Source organism: Symphalangus syndactylus, chromosome 14 (assembly GCF_028878055.3).
Source record: "Symphalangus syndactylus isolate Jambi chromosome 14, NHGRI_mSymSyn1-v2.1_pri, whole genome shotgun sequence".
Lineage (NCBI taxonomy): Eukaryota > Metazoa > Chordata > Mammalia > Primates > Hylobatidae > Symphalangus > Symphalangus syndactylus.
In genome coordinates, this window is record NC_072436.2 from 64,090,566 (window position 1) to 64,118,062 (window position 27,497).

Here is a 27,497-nt window from a genome sequence, read left to right on the forward strand (position 1 = left end):
CACCAAAGAGGCTGCGTGCAGAAGTGAGCCATCATCGCAGGAAGCCACCCAGCAGGCAGGCCAGCGTGGGGCCCAGTAGGGCAGGCAGGGCCCAGGGCAGCGGCCGACCCCGGGGCCCCAGACTTAATCACCGTTCACTGTCCTGGCTGCTGCAGGGGCCTGAGCATTGCTTCTCATGCTCAGTTTCTGGTTCTTGTCATAGTACAGCTTCTGAGAGAATGCCACGATCTGCAGAAGCGACGGGGCTCAGCGGGTGGGGGCAGGGGGAGCTGCACTCCCGCCGTTTGACCTCAGGCAGGCACCTCGTCCTGACCTGGGAGCCCTCATTAGGAAAGAGGGGCTCCAAACCCCTGGCTCTCAAGGTGGTCGTGAAGATGATAAGAATAGGGGATGTAAATGAGGTGCATGGCATGGGTGAGGACTAAGCGCCCATTGGCTTCCTTTCACTCACACTCCAGGGAGACCGCAATGCCTGCTTCTCTTGTCACTCTTACTACAGGACAGTGGCTCTCAAACTTGAGCATGCATTAGCTTCAGCTGGGGGGTGGGGTTGTTGGGCCCCAGATGCCTGGGCTCCACCCCCAGAGTTCCTGATTCAGTAGCTCTGAGGATTAGCATTTCTAGCAAATTCCCCCGGTGATGATGTTGACCCCACTGGTCCAGGGACCCCACTTTGAGAACCACTGTTTTGGAATGAAAGTAGTGCAAGGGCAGGGATTTGGGTCCTTTGGGCTCACTGCTGTCTCCCCAGAGCCTCGTTCATTGTAGAAACCCCAGCACTATTTGCTGAATGACTCCACCTTCCCCTGCCTCCCGTCCAGCCCCCAATCCGGGGATGGAACTACTCAGGCCTTTCTTGCCTGTCTTCAGTGAATGTCCATGATTAACAATGGAATTAAGTTACCTGGGCTCCCCACCCGCATCCCGAGGGACCTCTGAGGGCAGACAGAGGGATAATTTCTGGGGAGCCAGGCAATGGGAGCTTGTGCCCTGCCCTGGGCCCTGTGCACCTGTTCTCTGCGAAGCTGAATGGGCTTCTGGAACATAGTCCAGACAACCGTGTCATCACAGGTCGGTGTGGTCAGTGAGCCCAGGTAGCGGAAGTAGTGTCTCAGTTTCTCCTCCTTGGGGAGCAAGTCCAGCAGGCTGCTCTCTGCCATCATAGTGCTCATCTCTGAGGTAGGGGCAGAGGACACTGTCAGTGAGGGTGGGAGAAGGAGCCCCTCTTCCCCTGCACTCTGAAAGCCCAGCTCCCCGCACACCCACCCCTTCCTTTGTGGGAGGAATCACCCTCCTCAGCCCGCGCCCTTCTCCCCCATCCTGATTCACCAGGTTTGGGGATATTAGACAGTGCCACCAGCAGCAGCTGGAAGCCCTCGTTCACCTGGGGTCCAGCCTGGAAAGGGAGGGAAGGGTCTTGAGAAAGTCTGCAGGGAGCCAGTGGTGGTGGCCCGTTCATTCTCCTGATCTGGGGATGGAAGGCCAGGCAGCTTCTGGGATTGAGGCTCTGGGCTCCCCACCTGGCGCAGGGGCATGCAACCCCAGAAACAGAGGCGGAAGCTGGAGTCTCCTTGCCCCCTCCTGCCTCGCTGGAGTCCCAGGTCTCTGGATCCTAAGAAGCAGCCCTCAGCCCCGGGTTCCCTGGGAAGTGGGGGGTGGGAGTCCCACCTCCACCAGAAAGGCCAGCACCGTGATTTCATCTTCAGGGTCCTGGGCCTCTTTCACGTTCTCGATGTCCCCTTCTCTTTCTCATGTACTATGTGCACCTGGTGGGGGTGGAGGGGTGAAGAGGGGACCTATGAAGGGCCTGGACTACCCTGCTTGCCCAAGGCAGGTGCATGCCGAGAGCCCAGACAAAGTCCCAGTCGGGAAGGGGCCCTCACCTCCATAACAAAGTGTTCCCCATGGAGGCTGTGCTCCGAGCCCTTATCTAGCAAGTTGGACCAGTGCAGGTGCAACTGTGTAGCCTGGTACCGGGCAGGCAGTCCTCCTCCAGAAATGCTTGTTCTCCAGCAACATCATCACTGGGGGCAGAAGGGGCAGAGTTCTCGAACCACTCTCCCTCAGCCTCCTCCAGCCCCTCATCCCAGCTTCACCCAGACGAGACATTGTCTCCTGCCTCCCACCCTTCATGGGCTCTGGTCCTGGCCTGCAGGGGTGGGGCAGGGCGGGACAGTCCTGGACCTTTCCCTGGTCTCCTCCTTGGCCTCCCTGCCTGCCTCCCCCTCTCCTGCACCCTCCACTGCCCCAAACTGCAGCTCTGCCCTGGTGTCTCCTCTGCGTCCACCTCCTCTGTGGTGCCCTGGTGTCCTCGGGGTAATGTCCAAACTCCTCTGGCCTGGGCGATCTGCCCCCGGGCCTTGCTTGGGCTCCGCCTGGCTTCACTCTCTGTCCTTCATCCACACAGAGCTCCTGGCAGTTCTCTGGACGCGCCGAGCTGTTCCATGCCTCCGCGCCTTTGCACATGTCCTTCTTCCTGCAACGTTTCCTTCCCCCCATCCCAGACTGGTCTGATGAAAGTACCGAAAACACACTAGAGTGTTCTCTCCTCCTGGAAGCTGTCCTCCCCCATGGGATTTTCAGCCCCCTCGCAGCACAGATGGGCCTGGGCCTGGCACACCTTCCTGGGAGAAGCCCCATCCTCTCAGTCCTCGGGGAGCTCAGGTGCCCAGGCATGCCTGGGGCCTCCTTCCAGCCCACCTGAGTGCCTGTTATTTTGGATGGTCCATGTTTGCTTCTTATTGTAGCCAGAGAAGAAGCGTCCCAGTTTTTTTATCCACCTTTGCCTTGGTGGTGACGATGTTGATGGGGGACTGGTGGTCCTTCTGGCAGTTTCCACCCCACTTGACTGGCACTGAGCAGGGACAGAGGGTGGGCTGAGAGTCAGGGGCACCTGGCACCAAGGTGTAGCCCCCACTGCCCCACTGAAGTCAGGCCCACCCACTCAGTTCCCACACGGCAATGCTTTGGGGTGGCCTGAAGGCTGTGTTGGAGGGCTGCTCAGCTCAGAACTCTGCCCTCACCCTCCCTGGGCCCTCCCCCTCCTCCACAGACACACACATGCAAGGCTGGGGAGTCTAGCCCCAGTGTGGGACAGGGTGGGAACAGGGTTGCCACCTGTTGACTGTGAGCTCCGGGGTGGGGACAACTTCATGAGGTGGGGCACACGGCCTCTCCAAGTCCTGGGTTTCCCAGATGTAAAGTGGAAACTGCAGAGATAATCCGCTTCCCTGGGATGTCAGAGAGTTTAAAGGAGGTAGATGGAGAGGGCTTTGGAAGCAGTGGAGTGGGACCCCCTGGGGGGCTGCTGATGAAGGATGCTGAGCATCATCTCAGGAATGGGAGGGAGAGGAGTAACCCTGGAGGAGCTGGTTCCCCGAACCCTGGTGACCCCAACACCAGGTGGGCCAGGGTCAGGAGCGGGCAGCACTGCTCAGTCACCAAAACACAGCAGACTGCAGGGTTTGCATTCAAATTTGTCAGCATTCGAATAAAAGCATAAAGGACCATCGCTCAGGCCCCCTACAAGGGGTGTCACTGGGATAGAAACAACTCCCCGTTCTGTTATGGGAAACAGCAAGGCACCTTTCTTCCTTTAATGCTGCTGCCGATTCATTCCACAGGGAACACGCCCTCTCGGTGACAGCAGGTGCCAGTGAAGACTCAGGTCGCTCTACACTCCCTGGTCCCTGAGCACCAGGACAGGAGAGTGTGAGTGTGTGTTTGTGTGTGTGTGAGAATGTGTTTGTGTGCATGTGAGTGCGAGTGAGTGTGTGCTTGTGTGTGTTGTGAGTGTGAGTGTGGGTGTTTGTATATCTGTGTGTGTGTGTATATGTGTGTGTGTGTGTATGCTGGGAACTGATATCTGCCTGGGAGGCCACCATCACCCCTCGCCTTCCCACCCTTCCGGGGTCTCCATTTCGGCCTGTGTGGTGCCCACCACGCAGAAAGAGCAGTCCCCTGGACTGGCTGTACTCACCCAAGCAGGTGTAGTTGGAGGACTCGGCTTGAACCTTGTAGCACCAGTGTGACTCTGGAGCAGAGAGGAAGGGTGTGAAGTGTGCGTGCGTGTGTCTTGTTGCTCACACACACAGGAGGATCAGAGCCTGGGCTTACCCCTGGGGTTGGAACCCCTCTTGGGCTGGGATGGAGTGTTCCTGGCAGTAGGATTGAGGGCCCAGGGAAAGAGACTCAATCGAAAACTAAGCAGGGGCTGATCAACAGGTCAGCTGGCGTAGGGCTCTGTTCCCCAGGCAAGGCCAGGCCAAGCAGCCACCGGCCCTCCAGGGAACCCCTCTTAGGCCCCTCATCCCTAACGTGGGGCTGGCCTGGATACTCCATTCCTTGGTCACCAGCTGCCTCCTCCCCGCTTACCTCCCACACCCCAAACCTGGAAGGGAGACTCTGGTGAGGGGGGAAGAGGAGGACTCGGCCCAGCCTCCGATCCTGGGACAATAGAGTCAGGTTCAGCCGGACAGCCTTCCCAGATCCGAGATGAGGGAGGAGATTAGGCGGCCCCTCCCCAGAATGCCTTGCCCTGTGTTACTAAGATCCCTTCTTGGCTAGTGTCTCACAGCACCCACTGCGGGGAAAGCAGCCAGGCTTTCTCCCCTGCCCCTCAACCGCACAGTCCTGGTCTTTGGGGCCAGGCTGAGAGCTCTGCCTCAGGGCAGTAGAACCCAGCATCTCTGAAAAAAAGGCTGCACCTCAAATGTCCCACATGGATGCAAGATGTTAATAAGAGGGGAAAGTGCATGCAGGGCAGAAATTGCATTTTATGAAGTATTTTAAGTAATCTGATTTAAAGCATATGGATGTGCATAGATTATATGCAAATACCGCATCATTGTATATAAGGGACCTGAGCATCCATGGATTTTGGTGTCCACATGGGGTCCTGGAACCAATTCCCAGAGATACTAAGGGATGACAGTATCCACTCTCTTCTCAGATGAGGAAATGGTGACTGAGCATTTATTATTCTCTAAGTCTGTACTTGTGCCTATGTGGGTGACTATGTAGGTGTCCCCGTTTTCACAGCAGTATCTGAAGCTGTAAGATTCATAAAGAAGTAGCAGCTTGCCTGTAAAGAAAGCCTACAGAAGTGGGGAAATCAGTAGAATATGAAAGTTTAGGGAAGAAAGATTCCAGGAGGTGGGAACAACCTATAGTGTAGAATGCTGCAAAAATGTCAAGCAGGATGAGGTTTAAAAAGTGTCCATTCATTCATTTATTCCATAAGTATTTATTGGCCACTTAATATATGCCAAAAACTGTATTAGGCATTAGGTACAGTAATAAACAAAGCCAGGCCCGGCGCGGCAGCTCATGCCTGTAATCCTAGCACTTTGGGAGACTGAGGTGGGCAGATCACCTGACATTAGGAGTTGAGACCAGCCTGACCAACATAGCAAAAGCCCGTCTCTACTAAAAATACAAAACTTAGCCAGGAGTGGTGGCACATGCCCGTAATCCCAGCTACTTGGGAAGCTGAGACAGGAGAATCGCTTGAACCCAGGAGGCAGAGGTTGCAGTGAGCCAAAATCACGCCACTGCCCTCCAGCTTGGGTGACAAAGTGAGACTCCATCTCAAAAATATAAAAATAAAAGTAAAGCCGGGCTCGGTGGCTCATGCCTGTAATCCCAGCACTTTGGGAGGCTGAGGTGGGTGGATCACTTGAGGCCAGCAGTTTGAGACCAGCCTGGCCAACGTGGAGAAACCTCATCTCTAATAAAAATACAAAAATTAGCTGGGCGTGATGGCACACACCGGTAACCCCAGCTATTCGGGAGGCTGAAGCAGGAGAATCAGTTGAACCAAGGAGGCGGAGGTTGCAGTGAGCCAAGATCATGCCACTGCACTCCAGCCGAGGCGACAGGGTGAGACACCGTCATACGATACAATACAATACAATGCAATGCAATGCAATACAATACAACAAAACAAAATAAAATAAACAAAATCAAAATTGTCCCTGTTGACATTCAGTATAGTGAAAGAGACATACATTTAATCACTCCTTTGAGAAATAAGCTGGATGTGGTGGCTCACACCTGTAATCCTAACATTTTGGGAGGCCAAGATGAGGGGACAGCTTGAGGCCAGGAGTTCAAGAGCAGCCTGGGCAACAAAGCAAGACCCCATCTCTATAAAAAATAAATTAGTGGGTGGCACAGTGGCTCACGCCTGTAATCCCAGCAGTTTGGGAGACCGAGGCTGGTGGATCACTTGAGGTCAGGAGTTCAAGACCAGCCTGGCCAGCATGGTGAAACCCCGTCAGTACTAAAAATACAAAAAATTAGCCAGGCATGGTGGCAGGGGCCTGTAATCCCAGCTACTCAGGAGGCTGAGACATGAGAATCGCTTGAACCTGGGAGGCAGAGATTGCAGTGAGCCAAGATTGCACCACCGCACTCCAGCCTGGGCCAACGGGGAGACTCTGTCTCCAAAAAAAAAGACAAAAGAAAATTTCACCACATCAACAGGCTAAATAAGAAAAATTGTATGGTTTTTTAATAAAGGCAGAAAAAGATTTGTCAAAATTCAATATCCACTTATGATAAAAATTCTTAGCAGACTAGGAGTAGAAGGGAATTTATTTACTTGACCTGATAGATGACACCTACAAAAAAACCTAGAGGCTGGGCACGGTGGCTCACGCTTGTAATTCCAGCACTTTGGGAGGCCAAGGCAGGCGGATCACCTGAGGTCAGGAGTTCAAGATCAGCCTGGCCAACATGGTGAAATCCCATCTCCACTAAAAATACAAAATTAGCCAGGTGTGGTTGCAGACACCTGTAATCCCAGCTACTGGGGAGGCTGCAGCAGGAAAATCTCTTGAAACTGGGAGGTGGAAATTGCAGTGAGCCGAGATTGTGCCACTGCACTCCAGCCTGGATGACAGAGCCAGACTCCGTCTCAACAAAAAAAAAAAAAAAAAAAGAAAAGAAAAAAGAAAAAAACGTGAATATTCATAGATATACATATATGTGGGTGCAGGTAGAAACGGAGGGACACACAGACAAAGAAAATATGGCAAAATGGTATTAACTGGTGATCACCGAACTATTCTTGGAACTCTTTGAAAAGTTTTAAAAAATTTCAAAAGTATATTATTTTTGAACTGCTCAGGAGGTTTAAATTTTTGCATTTTTAAAATAAGCAATCAATTGTGAGGAAGTCTGAGAAGCCACAGACTAAGAGTTAAGATGAAAAATAAGGAAAGTAGAATCACAGTAATGAAAGAGAGTTTCAAAATGCTGTGGTCAGTAGCTTCAATGCAAAAGAAAGTTAAATTAAGAACAAATTCAGTAAAGACAACTGTATTCAGCAACTGGGAAGTCAATGATGACCTAGGGTACAGGAGCTTCATTGAAATAGTAGAGTTGGGCCATGGCCCACACCCATAATCCAGCAGTTTGGGAGGCCGAGGTAGGTGGATCTCGTGAGGCCAGGAATTCAAGACCAGCCTAGCCAACGCGGTGAAACCCCATCTCTACTAAAAATGCAAAAATTAACCAGATACGGTGGCACGCCCCTGTAATCCCAGCTACTCACGGGGCTGAGGCATGAGAACTGCTTGAACCTGGAAGGCAGAGGCTGCAGTGAGCCGAGACAGGGCCACTGCACTCCAGCCTGGGTGACAGGGCAAGACTGTCTAAAAAACAAAAAATAGGCCAGGAGCAGTGGCTCATGCCTGTAATCCCAGCACTTTGGGAGGCCGAGGCGGGCAGATCACAAGGCCAGGAGATCGAGACCATCCTGGCTAACACAGTGAAACCCCATCTCTACTAAAAATACAAAAAATTAGCTGGGCGTGGTGGTGGGCGCCTGTGGTCCCAGCTCCTCAGGAGGCTGAGGCAGGAGAATGGCATGAACCCGGGAGGTGGAGACTGCAGTGAGCTGAGATCACGCCACTGCACTCCAGCCTGGGCAACAAAGCAAGACCCCCTCTCAAAAAAAAAAAAAAAAAAAAAAAGGAAGTAAACTTGGTTGGTATGTGCCTTCAGAGGTGTTGTACGTTTTCAGCATTATAAACGAATAAAGATGAGTGGCAATAGTTACTTTGGTCCTTAGATTTTTGGTATCTTAACTAGTTTTGGATCTCTTCCACTAAAGGAATTGCCTGTTGACCGTTGTTAGGAATGTAAGTACTGAAGGCAAACTGCCTGGGTTTGAATTTTGTTCTGTCCCTTGCACCCTGCCTGGGTTCAAATCCTAGCTCTGCTTATTAAGTTCTTTAAAGGGGTTCATCTTTGAGCAAATGTCTTAGCTCCTGTTTTCCCAAGTAAATGGACACAATAGTTGCTACCTTGTGAGAGATTCATGTAATTGACCAGCATTTACCAAGTAAAATCAGTGTTCAGTTTCAGTCATTGGTGATTCTGCAGTTGGACTGTGAGGGGATGTTGGGGTGGGGGTGGTGTGTGTGTGTAGCATTTAATTGCATGCGGAAAGGAAAAGATACTTTTTATAACCGAGAGGCAGTTTTCTCTGCTTTTGTGTCAAAAGGGAAGAAGGGAGTTTGGAGAGGGAAATGAATTCTGTTCAATACTAAGCTCTCTTCCTCAGAATCAGAGGTACATAGAATGTGTAATAATTTACAGAATTTCTACACTTCAACAATCTGAATTTTTTTAAATGTATTTTTATTTTTTCAGGTTGAGACTGAGCTAAAGTTAATCTGTGGAGACGTGCTGGATGCACTGGACAAACACCTCATTCCAGCAGCTAACACTGGCAAGTCCAAGGTTTTCTATTATGAAATGTAGGTTCTATACTAAAAATTAACAGACATACTTCAATAATTTTAAACACGCTCAGGAATAATTGGCTTTGTTTTTTTCTTAGATATTTCCTATTATTTTCCTTATTAAATATAACCAAAAATCCTACAGAAATTAACTGAGGAGCCTCTAGATAGCAACAAAATTATCACTTGAAAGACTAGAATTAAACAAGCAAGTGGTTCCAAGAAATGGCACAAGTGTATTAATCATAAAATTAAATTTCTACATGAAACATTCAGCCAGCACTGTGAAATGTGTGGCCGTTTAGGGGAGTGGAATGAGATAGGTCCCATGAAAGCAAAAGAATATAAATAAGTAAAGCAAAAGCTAATGCATTTTTATAATAGCCTGACCATCTTTTTATTCCAACATTGACTATCCTTCTAATATTAAACACTTATTTTTAAATAAAAGTTGGAAACCTACATAGAAGGAAGTCATGATTCTAAAAAGGCCAACTTTTAATCTTACATTTTCCTTTCTAGTATAGAACCTACATTTCATAATAGAAAACCTTGGACTTGCCGGTGTTAGCTGCTGGAATGAGGTGTTTGTCCAGTGCATCCAGCACGTCGCCACAGATTAACTTTAGCTCAGTCTCAGCCTGAAAAAATAAAAATACAGGCCGGGCGCGGTGGCTCACGCTTGTAATCCCAGCACTTTGGGAGGCCGAGGCGGGCGGATCACGAGGTCAGGAGATCGAGACCACGGTGAAACCCCGTCTCTACTAAAAATACAAAAAATTAGCCGGGCATGGTGGCGGGTGCCTGTAGTCCCAGCTACTCGGAGAGGCTGAGGCAGGAGAATGGCGTGAACCCGGGCGACAGAGCTTGCAGTGAGCCGAGATCGCGCCACTGCACTCCAGCCTGGGCGACAGAGCGAGACTCTGTCTCAAAAAAAAAAATAAATAAAAATAAATAAAAATACATTTTAAAAAATCAGATTGTCTCAGTCTAGAAATTCCGTAAATTATTGCACATTCTATCTACCTCGATTTTGAGGAAGAGAGCTTAGTATTATAGAGAATTGGTTTCCCTCTCCAAACTCCCTTCTTCCCTTTTGACACAAAAGCAGAGAAAAGCTGCCTCTCGGTTATAAAAAGTATCTTTTCCTTTCCGCATGCAATTAAATGCTACACACACACACCACCCGCACCCCAGCACCCCCTCACAGTCCAACTGCAGAATCACCAATGACTGAAACTGAACACCGATGCTACTTGGTAAATGCTGGTCAATTACGTGAATCTTTCACAAGGTAGCAACTATTGTGTCCATTTACTTGGGAAAACAGGAGCTAAGACATTTGCTCAAAGATGATCCCCTTAAAAGAACTTAATAAGCAGAGCTAGGATTTGAACCCAGGCAGGGTGCAAAGTACAGAAGAAAATTCAAACCCAGGCAGTTTGTCTTCAGTACTTACATTCCTAACAACGGTCAACAGACAATCCCTTTAGTGGAAGAGATCCAAAACTAGTTAAGATACCAAAAATCTATGGACCAAAGTAACTATTGCCACTCATCTCTATTCATTTATAATGCTGAAAATGTACAGCACCTCTAAACGCACACACCCAGCTTGCTTCCTATCTTTTTTTCCTTTTTTTTTTTTTTTGATAATGAGTCTCACTTTTTCCCTCAAGCTGGAGTGCAGTGGTGCTATCTCGGCTCACTACAAGCTCCGCCTCCCAGATTCAAGCTATTCTGGTGCGTCAGCCTCCCGAGTAGCTGGTACTACAGGCACTTGCCATCACGCCTGGCTAATTTTTGTATTTTTCTTTTTCTTTTTTTGTTTTTTTGAGACAAGAGTCTCGCTCGTCGCCCAGGCTGGAGTGCAGTGGCACGATCTCCGCTCACTGCAAGGTCCGCCTCGGTTCACGTCATTCTCCTGCCTCAGCCTCCCGAGTAGCTGGGACTACAGGCGCCCGCAACCATCCCCGGCTAAGTTTTTGTATTTTTAGTAGAGCGGGGTTTCACCGTGTTAGCCAGGATGGTCTCGATATCCTGACCTCGTGATCCGCCCACCTCGGCCTCCCTAAGTGCTGGGATTACAGCCGTGAGCCACCGCGCCCAGCCCCTGATTTTTGTATTTTTCTTAGTGGAGACAGCGTTTCACCGTGTTGGCCAGGCTGGTTTCAAACTTCTGAACTCAGGTGATCTGGCTGCCTCAGCCTCCCAAAGTGCTGGGATTACAGGCATGAGCACCACGTCCGACCTTATCACAGTTTTTTGTTTGTTTGTTTGTTTTGTTTTGTTTTTTTAAGAGACGGAGTCTCACTCTGTCTCCCAGGCTGAAGTGCGTTGGTGCGATCTTGGCTCACTGCAACCTCCGCCTCCAGGGTTCAAGCAATTCTTTTGCCTCAGCCTTCTGAGTAGCTGGACTACATGTGCACGCCGCCACACCTGGCTAATTTTTTTTGTATTTTAGTAGAGACGGGGTTTCACTGTGTTGCCCAGGCTGGTCTTGAACTCCTTAGCTCAGGCAATGAGCCCGCCTCAGTCTCCCAAAGTGCTAGGATTATAGGCATGAGCCACCGCGCTTGGCCTATCACAACGTTTTAAAAGTGAAAAGTTATGTACATATAAATATTCCTTACATTTGTATCTACGTTATTAAAAACCACGAACCAGCTGAAGTATAAATGGGGGAACAGTTTAACACACATCAGTAAGACTGAAACTTGTTTATGCTGAGAGAAAATATAGGCCAGGCGCGGTGGCTCACCCCTGTAATCCCAGCACTTTGGGAGGCCGAGGCGGGTGGATCACGAGGTCAGGAGATCGAGACCATCCTGGCGAACACGGTGAAAGCCCGTCTCTACTAAAGATAGAAAAAATTAGCCAGGCGTGGTGGCGGGCGCATGTGGTCCCAGCTACTCGGGAGGCTGAGGCAGGAGAATGGCGTGGACCCGGGAGGCGCAGCTTGCAGTGAGCAGAGACCACGCCACTGCACTCCAGCCTGGGCTACAGACCGAGATCCTGTATCAAAAAAAGAAAAAGAGAATGCACATTTCTAGCCCTACTCCCAAGCACCCAAATCTTGGAAGATTCTTGTCTTACCAAAGTCTGAGCACCACTATGCTAAATGTTTCTTCCCTACCCCAGTGATTTTTCTATTTGCTTTAGGGCTCAAAAGAGAGTCACTGCAGTGGTGGGGTCAGCTATTAACCTCTCTCTTTTCCTGGAAACCAGTTGATGCCTGTAAGAGGGGTTTCCTGAGCTCTCTGAATAACTTCGATTTGTTCTTTTTGGGCCAAGCCCTGTGCTGCCTGGTCCTGCTGATCAGAGTTCGGCTAGAGGGAGGGGTGGGGAAGGGCCTGGGCTGGAGGGCAGCCTGCAGCCCTGAACCCTAATCCTCGTCACTGTCCCTTCTCTGCCTCATAAAGTTTTTCTTGCTCTTTCTAGCCAAGCCTCCTCCCTCCACATACGTGTTCTCATCCAGATCAGTTTCGATTCCCGCTGGTGGAAAGTAGCCTCAGGCAGGGCCACTGCGCAGGAAGAGCGGGTCTGGGTGCAGGCGGGGCTCCAGGAGTCACCCCCAGACGCCTGGCTGCCCTTCATTGTCCTCCGCATGACGCCAGTGCCGGAGCCCACGTGAGCCTTTACCAAGGAGAGATTCAGAGACGTGAGCAGAAAAGCTGGAAGAGGGACTTCTTCAATAAGGCAGCAGGAGGGTTTGGCTGGTGGAAGATGTTTCCCGGAGGCCTGTTCACGCTCCACCCTGAAAGCCCCAGGGCGTGAGAGACAGCCAGGCCTCCGAGGCCGTCCCCTCCAGGCTGCAGGATGAGCCAGGAACTTGTTTTCCTCAGCACTGTGTAGGTTTCAGCTTATGAGTTCTGTCCATGTTTTGTGAGATTTATAGCTAAGTATTTAATTTTTCGAGTGATTATAAACAACATAGCAATTTTAATTTGTGTCTACTTGTTTTTTATTACTATATAGAAATACAATCGGTTTTCATATATTTATGCTGCATCCTGTGCGCTTCTAAACTCACTAGTTTTGGAAGCTGTTTTTTGTTTTTAGATTCCTTAAAATTTTATATAGGGGCAATCATGTCATTTAAAATAGGAACAGTTTGATAATAATCAACCTGTATGCCTTTTATTGTAAGAAAATCCCTAAATGCTGGGATTACAGGTGGTGAGCCACTGTGACCAACCAGAAACTTTTTTTTGGTGATTTCAGATGAACTTGACTTTTACTGTAATTATACCTAAAGTGTTTGTAAACAATTGTTTAGAACTTCTATTTGTCATGGACTTTTGAGTTTATTCTTTAGATCACATAATAAGACTTTTTTTGTCTTTAAAGTTATAAATCTCTGTATGCACTTTGCTTTTCTTAATTAAACATAATCCAAAGTAAGCTGTGACTTATTTATTTATTTATTTATTTGAGACAGGGTCTCACTTTGTCACCCAGTCTGTGGCTCGATCTTGGCTCACTGCAGCCTCAACCTCCCAGGCTCAAGCAATCTTCCCACCCACCTAGGCCTCCCGAGTAGCTGGGACTACAGGCACGCACCACCAGGCCTAGCTAATTTTTGTATTTTTTGTAGAGACAGGGTTTCTCCATGTTGCCCAGGCTGGTCTCAAACTCCTGGACTCAATCAGTCCTCCTGCATCAGCCTCTCACAGTGTTGGGATTACAGGCGTGACTTTGCCACCATCCCCGGTTTATTTTTTTCAACCGGCAGAATTTAACTGCCACGGAAGCCTCCCGCCTCAGCCTCCCAAAGTGCTGGGAATACAGGTGGAAGCCACTGCACCCATACAGCTATGATTCTTTGGTAGTGTACAAGATTGTACACTACCAATGTATCTGATTTTCAATTTTGCTTGAGATGTGATGCAAGTGATGTCAGCCTGCTGACGAGTTAACGTTGTCAGGATGAATCTTCTACAGAAATAATTGCTTTTTTCCCCAGTATTTAGTACTGAAAGATATTAATGGTAATATATTTCTGGCTTAAAAAAATTAAGCATGTTTTCTAGTTATGTACGAATGCTGGCTGGCAACTTAGTAAGTTTTGACAGTTGTTTAAATATGTAATGTTAAGCTTAGGTTTTAAAAAAGTAAAACTTATAAGGGAAAATAAAAACAATCTCAGGATCCCCAAACTCCTTATGCCAAAGGGAAAGTTAAGCATAGAGGTTGTGCCACACAACACTGCCATGCTTTTGCCAAGTGCCAAGCTGCTACTTCACAACCTTGTGTGAAAGCATGAAGCATTAGCCAGACCCCCACAGGTTGCAAAAGGCCTCAGGCAGCTCCAGATGTTTGCCCCACAAATCAGTCACACTTAAATATTTTGCTGCCTCAAAAACTTCCAAGATGTATATCTGCCCATAAAATGAGGGCATGTTGATTGTAACTTTAGGTCTGCAATCTAAATCTAGCTCCTAAAACCAACGTTGTTCCTTTCTACACACATAATGTTGATTCCAAGCTTATCTTTCCAGGTGCAGAACAAAGGGAAGATGAGATTAATCATTCTTCCACCTACCCGGAGACGCCTGCACAATTAATTCTTCCTTTACTCCCTTTTTTTCCTTCGGAAGTTCACCTTATCTTATGTAAAATGCAGATCTACTGGGAACTAACTAAAGTCTCACAAGAATATAACTATTCCTTGTCTCACTACCTACCTGCCCCTCATCCTACATACCTTCCCCACCTCCCCCCTTTTTTTTTTTGAGGTAGAGTTTCGCTCTTGTTGGCCAGGCTGGAGTGCAATGCCGTGATCTTGCCTTAACGCAACTTCCGCCTCCCAGGTTCAAGCGATTCTTCTGCCTCAGCCTCCCGAGTAGCTGAGATTATAGGCATGCACCACCACTCCCATCTAATTTTGTATTTTTAGTAGAGATGGGGTTTCTTCATGTTGGTCAGGCTGGTCTCCAACTCCAGACCTCGGGTGATCTGCCTGCCTCGGCCTCCCAAAATGGTGGGATTACAGGCTTGAGCCACCGTGCCTGGCAATGCCTTCCCCTTTTTAAGGATATGTATAAACACTACATCTCTTTAAAACCTCTTCAGAGAATCCATGCCACAGACTCTTTCTGTGCCTTGTGTATTTCCTGGGCACTTCCTCAAGCTTGGACTCCATAAACTTTGGCTGATGGAGACTTACCTCAGCCTGTCATTTTTTTTTGTTTAACAAACTGATAAACTGCTGTTTATTATTTACTTTTAAAAAAGAAAATAAATATGAATGTGTTTGGCACATTCAAAAAAATTTAAGGACCGCTTTTGAAAGACACTTGAAAAAATGAAAAGATAGTCACAGGCTGAGAGAAAATATTTGAAAATCAAATTTCTGATAAGGTGCTTGCATCTGTTAAGTCTTGTTAAACACCAACAAAAAAAAATAAAAAAAGAAAAGTACTCTCACCCAAAATATGTAAATTACTCTCAAAACTAAATAATGAGAAAACCATCTAAGTTATAAATGGGCAACACGTTGAAACAGACAATGCAAAAAAAGAAGAGACACAGGCATAAATAACCAACTGAATAGATGTTCAACATCATCACTCTTTAAGGAAATGCAAATTAAAACCATTAATGAGACACCACTACACAGCTATTAGAATGTCTAAAATGAAAACATTTCACTCAGGCTTGAGAGGCTGATAATGAGGTTCTGCCTAAGTCCTGTCACCCAGAGTTACCTGATATACCTTAGGAATGCACCCTGAGACTGGGTAATTTACAAAGAAAAGAGATTTATTTTAGTTCACAGTTCTAGAGGCTGGGAAGTTCAAGATTGGGCAGCTCATCTGGTCAGCTTCTGGTGAGGGCCTTTGACCTGTGTCCTAACATGGCAGAGAAGCAGAAGGGCAAGCAAGCGTGTGCCAGAGAGAGAGAACAAAATAGGCTGACCTGCTTTATAACAACCTACTCTCAGGAGAGCTAATCCATTCTCTCGATAAGTCACCCAGAGGAAGTCATTCATCCATCCTGATAACCCAGTCACCTCTTAAAGACCCTGCCTCCCAACACCATCATGTTGGCAAGTAAATTTCAACATGAGTTTTGGTTGGCACAAACCACATTCAAATCATAGCACCTGTCAAGCAGAGAGACCAGCCTGTCCGGAACACCCTGAAGGAAGTGCCTAGGGTAAGGCCCTGTGTGGGGACAGGGAACAGAATAAACCTGGCAGTGGTAGATTCTCAGTCTGGTTCATAGAGACCATCACACTCACATTAAAAAAAAAATTTTTTTTTTTTTTGAGACGAAGTCTCGCTCTTGTTGCCCAGGCTGGAGTACAATGGCATGATCTCACCTCACTGCAACCTCTGCCTCCTGGGTTCAAACAATTCTCTTGCCTCAGCCTCCCGAGTAGCTGGGATTACAGGCACCTACTACCACACCCGGCTAATTTTTGTACTTTTAGTAGAGACTGGGTTTCACCATGTTGGCCAGGCTGGTCTCGAACTCCTGACCTCAGGTGATCCACCCACCTCAGCCTCCCAAAGTGATGGAATTACAGGCATGAGCCACCATGCCTGACCACATTTTTTAAAATTTTAATTGCAGGCAGGTGCAGTGGTTCATGCCTGTAAATCCCAGCATTTTGGGATGCCAAGGTGGGCAGATTCACTTGAGCTCAGGAGTTTGAGACGAACCTGGGCAAGAGGGTGAAACCCTGTCTCTACCAAAAGTACAAAAAATTAGCCAAACATGGTGGCATGAGCCTGTGGTCACAGCTACTCAGGAGGCTGAGGTGGGAGGATGGTTTGAGCCCGAGGGTGGCGAGAAGAGGTGGGGGTGGCACGGAGGTTGCAGTGAGCTGAGATCACACCACTACACTCCGGCCTGGGTGACAGAGTTAGACCCCATCTAAAAAAAGAAAATTAATTGTGGTAAAACACACATAATATAAAATGTACCATATTAACCAGTTTTAGATATACAGTTCAGTGGTATTAAGAACATCATGCTGTTATACAATTATCACTACCATCCATCCGCAAAACTTTTCATCTTGTAAAACCAGAACTCTGTACCTATTAAATGGTAAGTCTTCATTCCCCCTCCTACCAGCCCCTAACCACCATTCTACTTTCTTTTGTTGATTCTGGCCACTCTAGGTATCTCAGACAAGTGAAATCATACAGTGCTTTTTCTTTCTTTCTTTTTTTTTTTTTTTTTTTTTTGAGACTTTGTTGCCCAGGCTGGAGTGCAGTGGTGTGATCTCAGCTCACTGCAACCTCCACCTCCCAGGTTCAAGCGATTCTCCTGCTTCAGCCTCCTCAGTAGCTGGGACTACAGGCACTCATCACCACGCCTGGCTACTTTTTGTATTTTTTTTTTTTTTTTTTTTTGAGACGGAGTCTCGCTCTGTCGCCCAGGCTGGAGTGCAGTGGCGCCCTCTCGGCTCACTGCAAGCTCCGCCTCCCGGGTTCACGCCATTCTCCTGCCTCAGCCTCTCCGAGTAGCTGGGACTACAGGCGCCCGCCACTACGCCCGGCTAATTTTTTTGTATTTTTAGTAGAGACGGGGTTTCACCGTGGTCTCGATCTCCTGACCTCGTGATCCGCCCGCCTCGGCCTCCCAAAGTGCTGGGATTACAAGCGTGAGCCACCGCGCCCGGCCAACTTTTTGTATTTTTAATAGAGACGGGGTTTCACCATGTTGGCCAGGCTGGTCTTGAACTCCTGACCTCAGATGATTTTACCACCTTGGCCTCCCAAAGTGCTGGGATTACAGGTGTGAGCCACCGCACCCAGCCTACAGTGCTTGTTCTTTTGACTGTTTTATTTCACTTAATGTTCTCAAGGACCATCCATGTTGTGGCATGTGCCAGAATTTCCTTCCTTTTTAGGGCTGAATTGTTATGTCTGGCCCACATTTTGTTGACCACTCATCCATTGATGGACACGTGTTGCTTTCACCTCTTGGTTTTTGTGAATGATGCTGCTACAAACATGCATGTTCACATGTCTCTTTGAGTTCCTGCTTTTGGTTATTTGGGGGATATACCCAGAAGTGGAATAGCTGGATCATATAGTAATTCTATGATGAGGAACAGCCACGCTGTTTTCACAGGGTTCCAGTTTACTCACATTCTAGCCAACAGTTGTTATTTTCTGGATTTTTTTTTAAATCATAGGCATCCTAATGAGGGTGAGGTGGCAGACTCCCTCAGTCTATAGGGCAGAGAACAGAGAGCCTCCGAGAAGGGTCTGCGACTTTGAATACTAGAGCTCTGAGCAGGAACATTCCCGAGGGCTGCTTCTAGCCTCCTGAAGAACAGAGCTAACCACTGAGAATGGATTATGGTGACTGAAGGGTGCCGAAGTTAGAACTCTCAGTGGCCTGGCACTGTGCCTCGAAGTGCCTCCCTACTGTGTTGATTAGTCTAAAAACATGTCAGCCTTTGGGTATGAGTGGGGCCCCTCCAGACAGGGCATGGAGCAGAGGGCCCTCCTCTATGGGCTGGACTCACTAGTGAAGCTGCTTACCTGTGACTCACCTCCAAGGCTCAAGGTGATGCTAAGGTACTAAACTGCTGGAACTCTTAGCTGTGCCTGTGTCTCCTTGGGCTCTGGGAGATTTTTTCGTTTAGCAGTATTTTATGGAGATATTGTCTAGGTAGAGTAAAATGTACAGATCCTGGTTTTCTGTTTGAGTTTTGTTTTGTTTTGTTTTGTTTTGAGACAGGGTCTTGCTCTGTCACTCAACCTGCAGTGCAGTGGCACGATCATAGCTCACTGTGGCCTCAGCCTCCCAGGCTCAAGCAATCCTCCTTCCTCAGCCTCCCTGTAGCTGGGACTACAGGCGTGTGATATCTACCACATCTGGCTGATTTAAAAAAAAATTTTAGTAGAGGTAGCATCTCACTATGTTTCCCAGGCTGGTCTCGAACTCCTGAGCTCAAGCAATCCTCTTACCTCAGCCTCACAAAGTCCTAGGATTACAGGCATGAGCCACTGCACCCAGCTTGATTTTATCTTAAGGGTAACTGAGAGACATGGAAAAGGGGAAAATTATATTGCTTCCCTTATCCCCTTTGTAACATATTTGTATATCAATATGCTTCCTTGTGTTTTACTATGGTAAAATTCTATCTTGCATATAGAGAAATAAGTCTATTAGGGTGAATTAAAAGAAATCTTTATTCTGAGGTGGCAGCCTTGTCTAGTGGACGGTATGTTTAAGCCTTGTTAATACATCACACTAGAGCCCAGCGCAGTGGCGTGCGCCTGTAATTCCAGCCTCTTGGGAGGCCGAGGCAGGAGGATTGCTTGAACCTAGGAGTTTCAGACCAGCCTGGGCTACATAACGAGACCCCAACTCAGTCAATCAACCAATCAATCATTTACACTAAAAAGATCAAGATCTTTCTTGCTGTTTTAGAATGTTTTTCCCAGACATTTGTTAGAATGTCTGGGTGTCTACGGCCGGGCGCGGTGGCTCACGCTTGTAATCCCAGCACTTTGGGAGGCCGAGGCGGGTGGATCACGAGGTCAGGAGATCGAGACCACGGTGAGACCCCGTCTCTACTAAAAAAATAAAAAAATACCCGGCCGTGGTGGCGGGCGCCTGTAGTCCCAGCTACTCGGAGGGGCTGAGGCAGGAGAATGGCGTGAACCCGGGAGGCGGAGCTTGCAGTGAGCCGAGACTGCGCCACTGCACTCCAGCCTGGGCGACAGAGCGAGACTCCGTCTCAAAAAAAAAAAAAAAAAAGAATGTCTGGGTGTCTAAAACAATAAAAAGGGTTTAAGACAGAGTTACAGCAGTCATCAGAGAAAAATCCTGGACAAGTTGCAAATCTATACCAGTTGTGAATTGCTATGACTGCAGTTGAAATCCGACGTTATTTTTCTACAGTCTTTTTGGGTATATCTGTGTTTAATAATAACTTCTTTGCAAATTGAGAGGACTGTAGCTATGATTTCTTCTTAGAGACCTTGACCTTGAGGGACTTACAGTTTAATGGAAGACAGAACTAGAAACCAAGAATTCAATGCAGAGAGTGAGGTTCTGCAGTACAGGGTGTATACAGGGTGCAGAGAAGCGCTGTGGCACCGTGTTCTGGCCTCATCTTCTACTGCTCTAGACTTCCTAAGTGCCATTTCCTGAACCTACCCGTTTTCTTCCACCATCTGGACCTCTCTCTGTAGGCGCCGTTCTCTCTCCTTGCAAGCCTTTTCCACACCTTATGTGTCTGGTGAAGTTCTGTTTCCTCAGAAGCTCTAGCTCATGCAAATCATTGTTTTATCTACATCTCTGTTCCTTCTTTATAAATAACTACAGTCAATTCTTATTGTTTGCAGTAGTAATATTCTATAAAGTTTCCTGGAACACTGAATTAATCAAATACTGAGCCCTTGTTTCCAGGGTAAATATGTACATATATACATATCTCACATGGGTTATAATCTTAATTCCGAAAACCAACTCACCCTGGTAGATTGAATTTTTTCTTTCCAAGAGAATAAGGGAAGTACAGAAGTGTCAAGTGATTTGCCTGAGGCCACTCCACTAACAGGTGCCAGAGTTAAGATTCAGACCCCGTCCAATTGGCCCCAGAGCCACAGCTTCTTGCACCACACTGCACTGCTCTCTACTGTCTCTGTCCTCGGGTCATCTTTGTATGAGAGCTGAAACAAGAAGACCGAGGGTCACCTTATTTGACCTTAGCTTGGGACGTGTGCAAGGAGTGACAGAGTTTTCACTACTATGTGTATATCCATGAGTCACCTTGAAAGCTCCACAAGGAGTAACTTGGGGATTACAGAGACATTTTAGCAAGTAAGCAAATTCGCAAATGTGGGATCCACAAATAATGAGGGTCAACTGTATTTGTAAGTGACTGCTCGGGTCTGTTTCAAGGTAATCCCTTCCCCCAAGAGTGTGGAATGTTTCTTTAGTTTCTTTGATAGTTTATTTATTTAGTAAGTACTTACTATAAAGCAGACTCTGCGTTAATTTGTGGTGAACAAGCTAGAGATTAAGTCCTGCCCTGTAGATTTTATATTAGAGCGAGAAAGACAGATAGCTAAGTCTGGAGCTCAGGGGCGAGGCCCAGGTTGGAATTACAGATTCACTTGACCAAGGTGAAATCTGGTGTGCCCCCTCCTACTTCACATCCCCAGACACACTTCCAGAACATTTCTGCTCTATTCTTGTGTATAAACTCTTCCTTTTGAGCCTCTCTCCATTGATGCATGTCAACCTCTACTTGTCTTTTGTTGATTTTGAGGCCACTTGCCCATGTAACTGGCAGGATATTGAAGAAGAATCATACAGACCAGGCTCTGCTACCTAACAGCTGAGTTACTTTCGTCAAGCTCTTGGGCTTCTGAGGCTGTTTCCTAATTTCAAAAGTGCAGATATGATGTGTTAGGCCCTGGTGGGTTGCAAGGAAGAGGTACACACATATCACCTTTGATGATGAGGGCCGAATGTTAACTTAGATGGAAAGTCATCCAAACAGTGATATTGTCTCTGGCCCCAGTACTTTTAAAACCTCACAGAATATTAATTTAGCAGTATTTAGGATAGGGTTTGAGCTCTGAAGACCTATAGTGTGGTTATTTGTTCATATGGCTGTTTTCCATACTAGACCATGAGCTCCATGGGGGCAGGGTCTACAGTTTCATCTTTCTATCCTAGGCACTCAGTTCAGTGCCTGATATATAGTAATAGAGGCAAAAATGTTTCAAGACTTGAGGAATTTTCAACTCTTACTGAAAGAATAGGAAGATATAAAGGCTTCTCAGAGAAGGTATTATTCAAGCTGTTTTTTTGTTTTTTGTTGGTTTTTTTTTTGCTTTTTTTGAGGTGAAGTCTCACTCTTTCGCCCAAGATGGAGTGCAATGGCATGATCTCAGCTCACTGCAAACTCTGCCTCCCGGGTGCAAGCAATTTTCTTCTGCCTCAGTCTCCCGAGTAGCTGGGATTACAGGCATCCACCACCATGCCCAGCTATTTTTTGTATTTTTAGTAAAGACGAGGTTTCACCATGTTGGCCAGGCTAGTCTCAGACTACTGACCTGAGGTGATCCTCCCGCCTTGGTCTCCCAAAGTGCTGGGATTACAGGCATGAGCCACCATGCCCGGCCTATTTAAGCTGATTCTTTAAGGGTGAGTAGCAATTTTTTCCAGATGAATAAAACCTTGAGATATTATTCCAAGCAGAGACCAGTAGGTGCAAAGACACAGGGATATAGAGATGTTGAAGTTTACCAAACACTGCTAGATTAAAAAAACAAAAAGGAAACTATCAAAATCAAAAATTAAAATTAAAAATCACCTAAAATAAAAAGTATGAATGGGCTTGGCCGGAGGTCACATCGCAATTGAGTTAACTATGACCGTAGACACTCAGTAATGGATGGACGTTTTAGGGAAAAAACAGAACATTCTCAGGTCGTTGGCAGAGTATCTGGAACAATTTACAAATATGGGCATTGAATTCTGGGAATAGTTACACTGTAGTGATATCATTTCCTTCTCTGCGTATGAAGCATGTATGTATTGCACACTTTTCAAGGTGCTGAAAATCAGACTCCTCATAAGCAATCAACGGAGATAGATGGGTGAACAACTGATTATCGTGTGACAAATGAGGTAATAGAGACATGACTAAGATGCTATCTAAACAAGAAGAAAGGAATTATTCATAATATATGGAGTGCTGGGGAAAGATTTCTCAAATGAAGCCGGCTGGGCGTGACAGCTCCCACTTGTAATACCGGCACTTTGGGAGGCGGAAGTGGGACAGGAGGATGTAGGAGTTCAAGACCAGCCTGGTCAACAGAGCAAGACCCTGCCTGTCTCTATATTTGAAAAAAAAATAGATAAATTTTTTAAATGAAGTGATATTTGAGCACTCTGGAGCACCATACAAATATAGGACAGACTGAAGGAATGTGTACAGCTTAATTTGAGTTAACATTTTTTGAAATTTTATATTGTAAAAATAGTACATATTCACTGTTTTGAAACTAGAAAGAATTGATAGGCAAGGAGGGCTGTCTACAAAGCACTCCAGAGATCCACCATACTGAGACAATGCTTAATGCTTTGATGGATTTATTGTATACTTCCTATGCATGTGCATGTATTATATACATACATGTGCATGGTTAAATAGAAATGGTTCTCTTTGGTGTTCTGTTTATCCATTTATTGTTATGAAGTAAATCCCCAAAGAGCACATTTGCTTTGCCCAAGGGAGTCTTTTGCTACATACTGCTGTACATAATGAAAACTAAAAAAGGGGCTAACTATTCAGCCTTGTGACCTTGTGGTGATTCAAATAGAGGCTTCATCAAAGGCAGATTCAGAAATGAACTTGGCGTGTGTGGGTGGTTATGCTTGGCATTATTGTTTGTAATAGGATGACAGGGATGACTTCAGAGTCCACCAACAGGGAACTGGTTAAGTGAACGGTGGTACATCCAAACAGTGAATACTGTGCAGTTGTAAAGAAGAATGAGAAAGACCTCTGTACTCATGTAGAAGAACCCACATATATTGTGTGTGTGTTTTAAAAGGAGCAAGGAATGGTATAGTATGCATGGTATGCTACTTTTTGTGTTGAGAGAGAAGAGTAGAATAAGAACATACATGTGTATTTGCAAAGATAAATTCTGAAATGATATATAAGGAACCAATTAAAAGTGTTTGGCTGTGGAAGGAGAATAAGACTGTGAATGGGATTTGGCCACATACTTTTATAGGTAGTTATATTTAAAAATTTTCTGAACTATGTGTTTTTACACATGACCCTTTTAAAAATAAGCGAATGAAGGAATGAAGTAGGATTATGAGAAAGAGATAAGAACAAATGATCTAAGGGGCTGCCCATCTTTTTAGTACCCAGTGAATATTAATACATAACAATAGCAGCAAAAATTGGAAGAGTAGCCCCAGGAGGGTAGGGAGTCAGCCTTTCCTTTGTCTTTTCCTCAATTTCATATATTAAACAAAATAATCTGAGAACAATAAAACAATTTGAAACAAAAATGTCTCCAGATCTCTTAAAAGGAAGCTGGGGCAGCTTTCTGTAGCGCACTTCCCAAAAATGGGCTGATTTACCTCAAGAGGCAGGGATTCTAGCCTACATGGGATACATATAGGAGAAAAAAAATCAGAAAAAGAAAAGAGATTTAAATATAAATAAATGAAAATAACAATTCTTCCCGATTATAAAGGAAATCATTCTTTTTGTAATAATTTGGATGACAAATATTAAGAAAAATCTTTAATTTGCCACTCAGAACATTCTGGTTTGTTGCTTTTTATATGTTTTTATGCATATAAACCTTTTAAAAAGTAGAATTGTAATATATAGTCTTTTGTCACTTACTATATTTTGGGCATATTTCTGTGGCAGTAAATATATCCTGGCATCATCATTTTTAATAGCTGGATGTATATTAAGTTAATCACTGCCACCCCAGAGGTGAATTTTCTTATACATACATTTTAATGGGCTCAAGCAAACATTTTTGGACTGAATTCATAGAAGTAGAATTTCTGGAGGAAAATAATTTTTCGGGTTTTTAATAGAAATTTTCAAATTATTCTCCAGGAAAAGTGACTCAGGTTATACTCCCACCAACAAGGACAGAGCTCCAGGTTCCCTTTTCCATTTGTCATCTTTGCTGCCTTTATACAGAAAATCTCATTGTTTTCATGACATTGCTTTGATTTCTTGTGCTTTTGAATCTTTTTATATGCCATTGGCCATTTTTATTCTTGTGAGAAGTGCCAGTTTCTCCATTGCACATTTTCGGTTGAAAATCATTTGTTTCTTTTCTCCATAATTTTAAAGATTTCTTTATAGACTAAGGATGCAAACCTTTTATCTGTCATTGAGGTTAAAAAAACTTTCTCCCAGTAAGTAATTTGTCATTTCATTTTTTCTTCCTTCTTTTCTTTTCTTTTGCCTTTCCTTTCCTTTCTCTTTCTTTCTTTCTCTTTCTTTTCCTTGTTTCTTTCTTTCTTCTTCTTCCTTCCTTCCTTGCTTTCCTTTTCTTTCTTGCTTTCGTTCTTACTTTCTTTTCCCTCCCTCCCTCTCTTTCTTTCTTTCCTCTTTCTTTTTCTCTTTTTCTTTCTTTCTCTCTCTTTTTCTTTCCCTCTCTCTCTTTCTTCTTTTCCTTTCTTTCTCTTTCTTTGTTCCCTCCCTCCCTCCTTTTTTTTCTTTCTTTCCTTCACTAGCCAAGCTCCAAAGTCACATTTCACTTAATTTTTATTCTGCCAAATTTGAAAGCCTTTTAACTAGTGATTTTAGTGTAAACAGGAGCAGGAGAAAATGTAATTATCTAAGTCTCGTTCTGTCACCCAGGCTGGAGTGCAGTGCCATAATCATAGCTACTGCAGCCTTGAACTCCTGGCCTCAAGCAATTTTCCCACCTCAGCCCGCCAAGTAGCTAGGACTACAGCTGTGTGCCACCACACCCAGCTAATTTTTAAAAAGTTTTGTGAAGATATGAATTCGTGTGCTGCCCAGGCTAGTCTTGAACTCTTGACTTCAAGTAATCCTCCCACCTTGGCTTGCCAAAGTGCTGGGATTACAGGCGTGAGCTACTGCTCCTGTCCGAGAGTTTAGTTTTGTTTGCTAGTGGTGTTCTTGGTATCTTTTCATATTTGAGGCTTTGGGCTAGTGCTGAAGTATTACACTCACCATCTGACGTCTACAGCACTTTTGGTTTAATATTGAACAGATGGAACTGTTTAGTTCTGCATCTTTGCAGGTATACAGAATGTGCCTACCAGGAATCTGCTTTATATCCATTGAAAGCAAGAAATAATACAGTAAAACTTTGCCTGGCTAGAGGCTTTGAAAGAATAGCATATTCTGGTTTAATTCTATTAACTTGGAAGTATGAAGGTGAAAAAAGAACTCAAAACTTAAATTTCCTGTTGAATGCAATTGAACATATAGCCAATAATTCCACTTTTCTTCTCTAGTAAGGTTGGACATTCTGATTTACTTGGTGTTTTATTATAGAACTGCTAGTGTGCCTGAGTCTTACATTGTGAAGATACTTTTTTAAAACTTGAGATGTAAGAGGATGTAAATGGTTTTGTAGGAGATCAGGCTGGATGAGAACGGACACTTGTAAACATACTTTCTAGACTAAATCTCTGATGGCCACTTGTTTTCTTATTGAACTCATAAAAATAAAACACATTGGATGGAGGGTGGGAGTAGAAAGGAGATTGATGTCTTTTAATTGCATGTCATTGTTTCATAACAAGGCAGAACGTATGGTAACCCTGGCTTTGGACCTACAGAAGGAAACACATTTTACTACCTGCTGTATGCCAGAGGTTCTTGAACACCTGGAGGGATTACTGCAGCACAGATTGCTGAACCCTAATCCAGAGTTTCTGATTCACCAGGTCCAGGGCGGGGCCTGAGAATTTGCACTTATAAAAAGGTCTCGGGTGCTGCTGGTGCTGCTAGTCCATAGACTACATTTTGAGAACCACTCTTGTCTATTAACTGTAAATTGTAGAACTCTAGAAAAAAGCTTAGTTTGGTCTGGGATAAGAACCACACAGGTTATGGAGAACATCATGAAGGATTCAACCCTTGATCCCAACCTAGTGTGGATTTCAGGTAACAAGCAATACACAGTGACATAACATAATTCTTGGTTTTCATGATTGCAAGTCATAGCCAGGTATCAAGTGAGAAATTCAGTTTCATTTGCAAGGCTTAGAGAGGCCAGGTGATTCTAGAAAAATGGGCCTTGTGTTTGTTTTAAACCAGTAAAGAGCTTTAAGTGCTTATTAAATTGAAAGATTTGTGTTCTTACTGATTTTGTATTTTATTTTATTTTGTTGCTTTTGAGATGGAGTCTTGCTCTGTCACCCAGGCTGGAGTGCAGTGGCGTGAGCTTGGCTCACTGCAACCTCCGTCTCCTGGGTTCAAGTGATTCTCCTGCCTCAGCCTCCCAAATAGTTGGGATTACAGGCACCCACCACCACGCCTGACTAGTTTTTGTATTTTTAGTAGAGACAGGGTTTCTTCATGTTGGCCAAGCTGGTCTCGAACTCCTGACTTCAGGCGATCCACCCACCTCGGCCTCCCAAAGTGATGGCATTACAGGCATAAGCCACCACACCCGGCCCATAAGCTTTGTGTTTTTAAAGATATTAGACCTATTTCTTGTTTTTAAAAAAAATCTTAACAATAATGGAGGGGAATAAGACAAACATTTTTCCAAAAAAGAGAAATCATTGTGATTATTTTGTCTTATTGGAATGTTGGATACTATAGTTGGCTTCATTAATCATCAAGCATGCTATGGATTTTCCATTTTTATAGGATCTATATCTCAGTTAAGGTAATACTGGTAATTCTTGTGATCCATTTGAAGATGAAAAATATAGGCCAAATTCCTAGACTTTGCATAGAAGCTGGATAATGAAGACAGCTCTGGAGGAACACATAGATACACACACAGAGACACACATATATATAAAGTATACACACATATGTTTTTTAAAGTGTATTTTTTACAGTTTCAAAGCTTTTAAAGCAAAAGCCAGCCCCTCCCCTCTCCCAGAGTGGGCGGCCCCTCCCCTTTCTCTGAGGGGGCGGGGACAGCGGTTGCATGGGCCGCTTTCCTTATGATGTCACAGGTCCCTCTGGACATGCTGCTGCCTGGCCACACCTCCTTTCCCTTTCATCTTTCGCACTGACCAATGGGCTTGGAGTACTAAGGCCAC

General features: G+C 45.5%; 1 pseudogene; it reads right to left on the bottom strand.

Annotated features, from left to right (window-relative positions):
* On the bottom strand, nt 1-27,458 carry LOC129463004 (carbonic anhydrase 4-like; annotated as a pseudogene).
* Between the last annotated feature and the right edge of the window lie 39 nt (nt 27,459-27,497).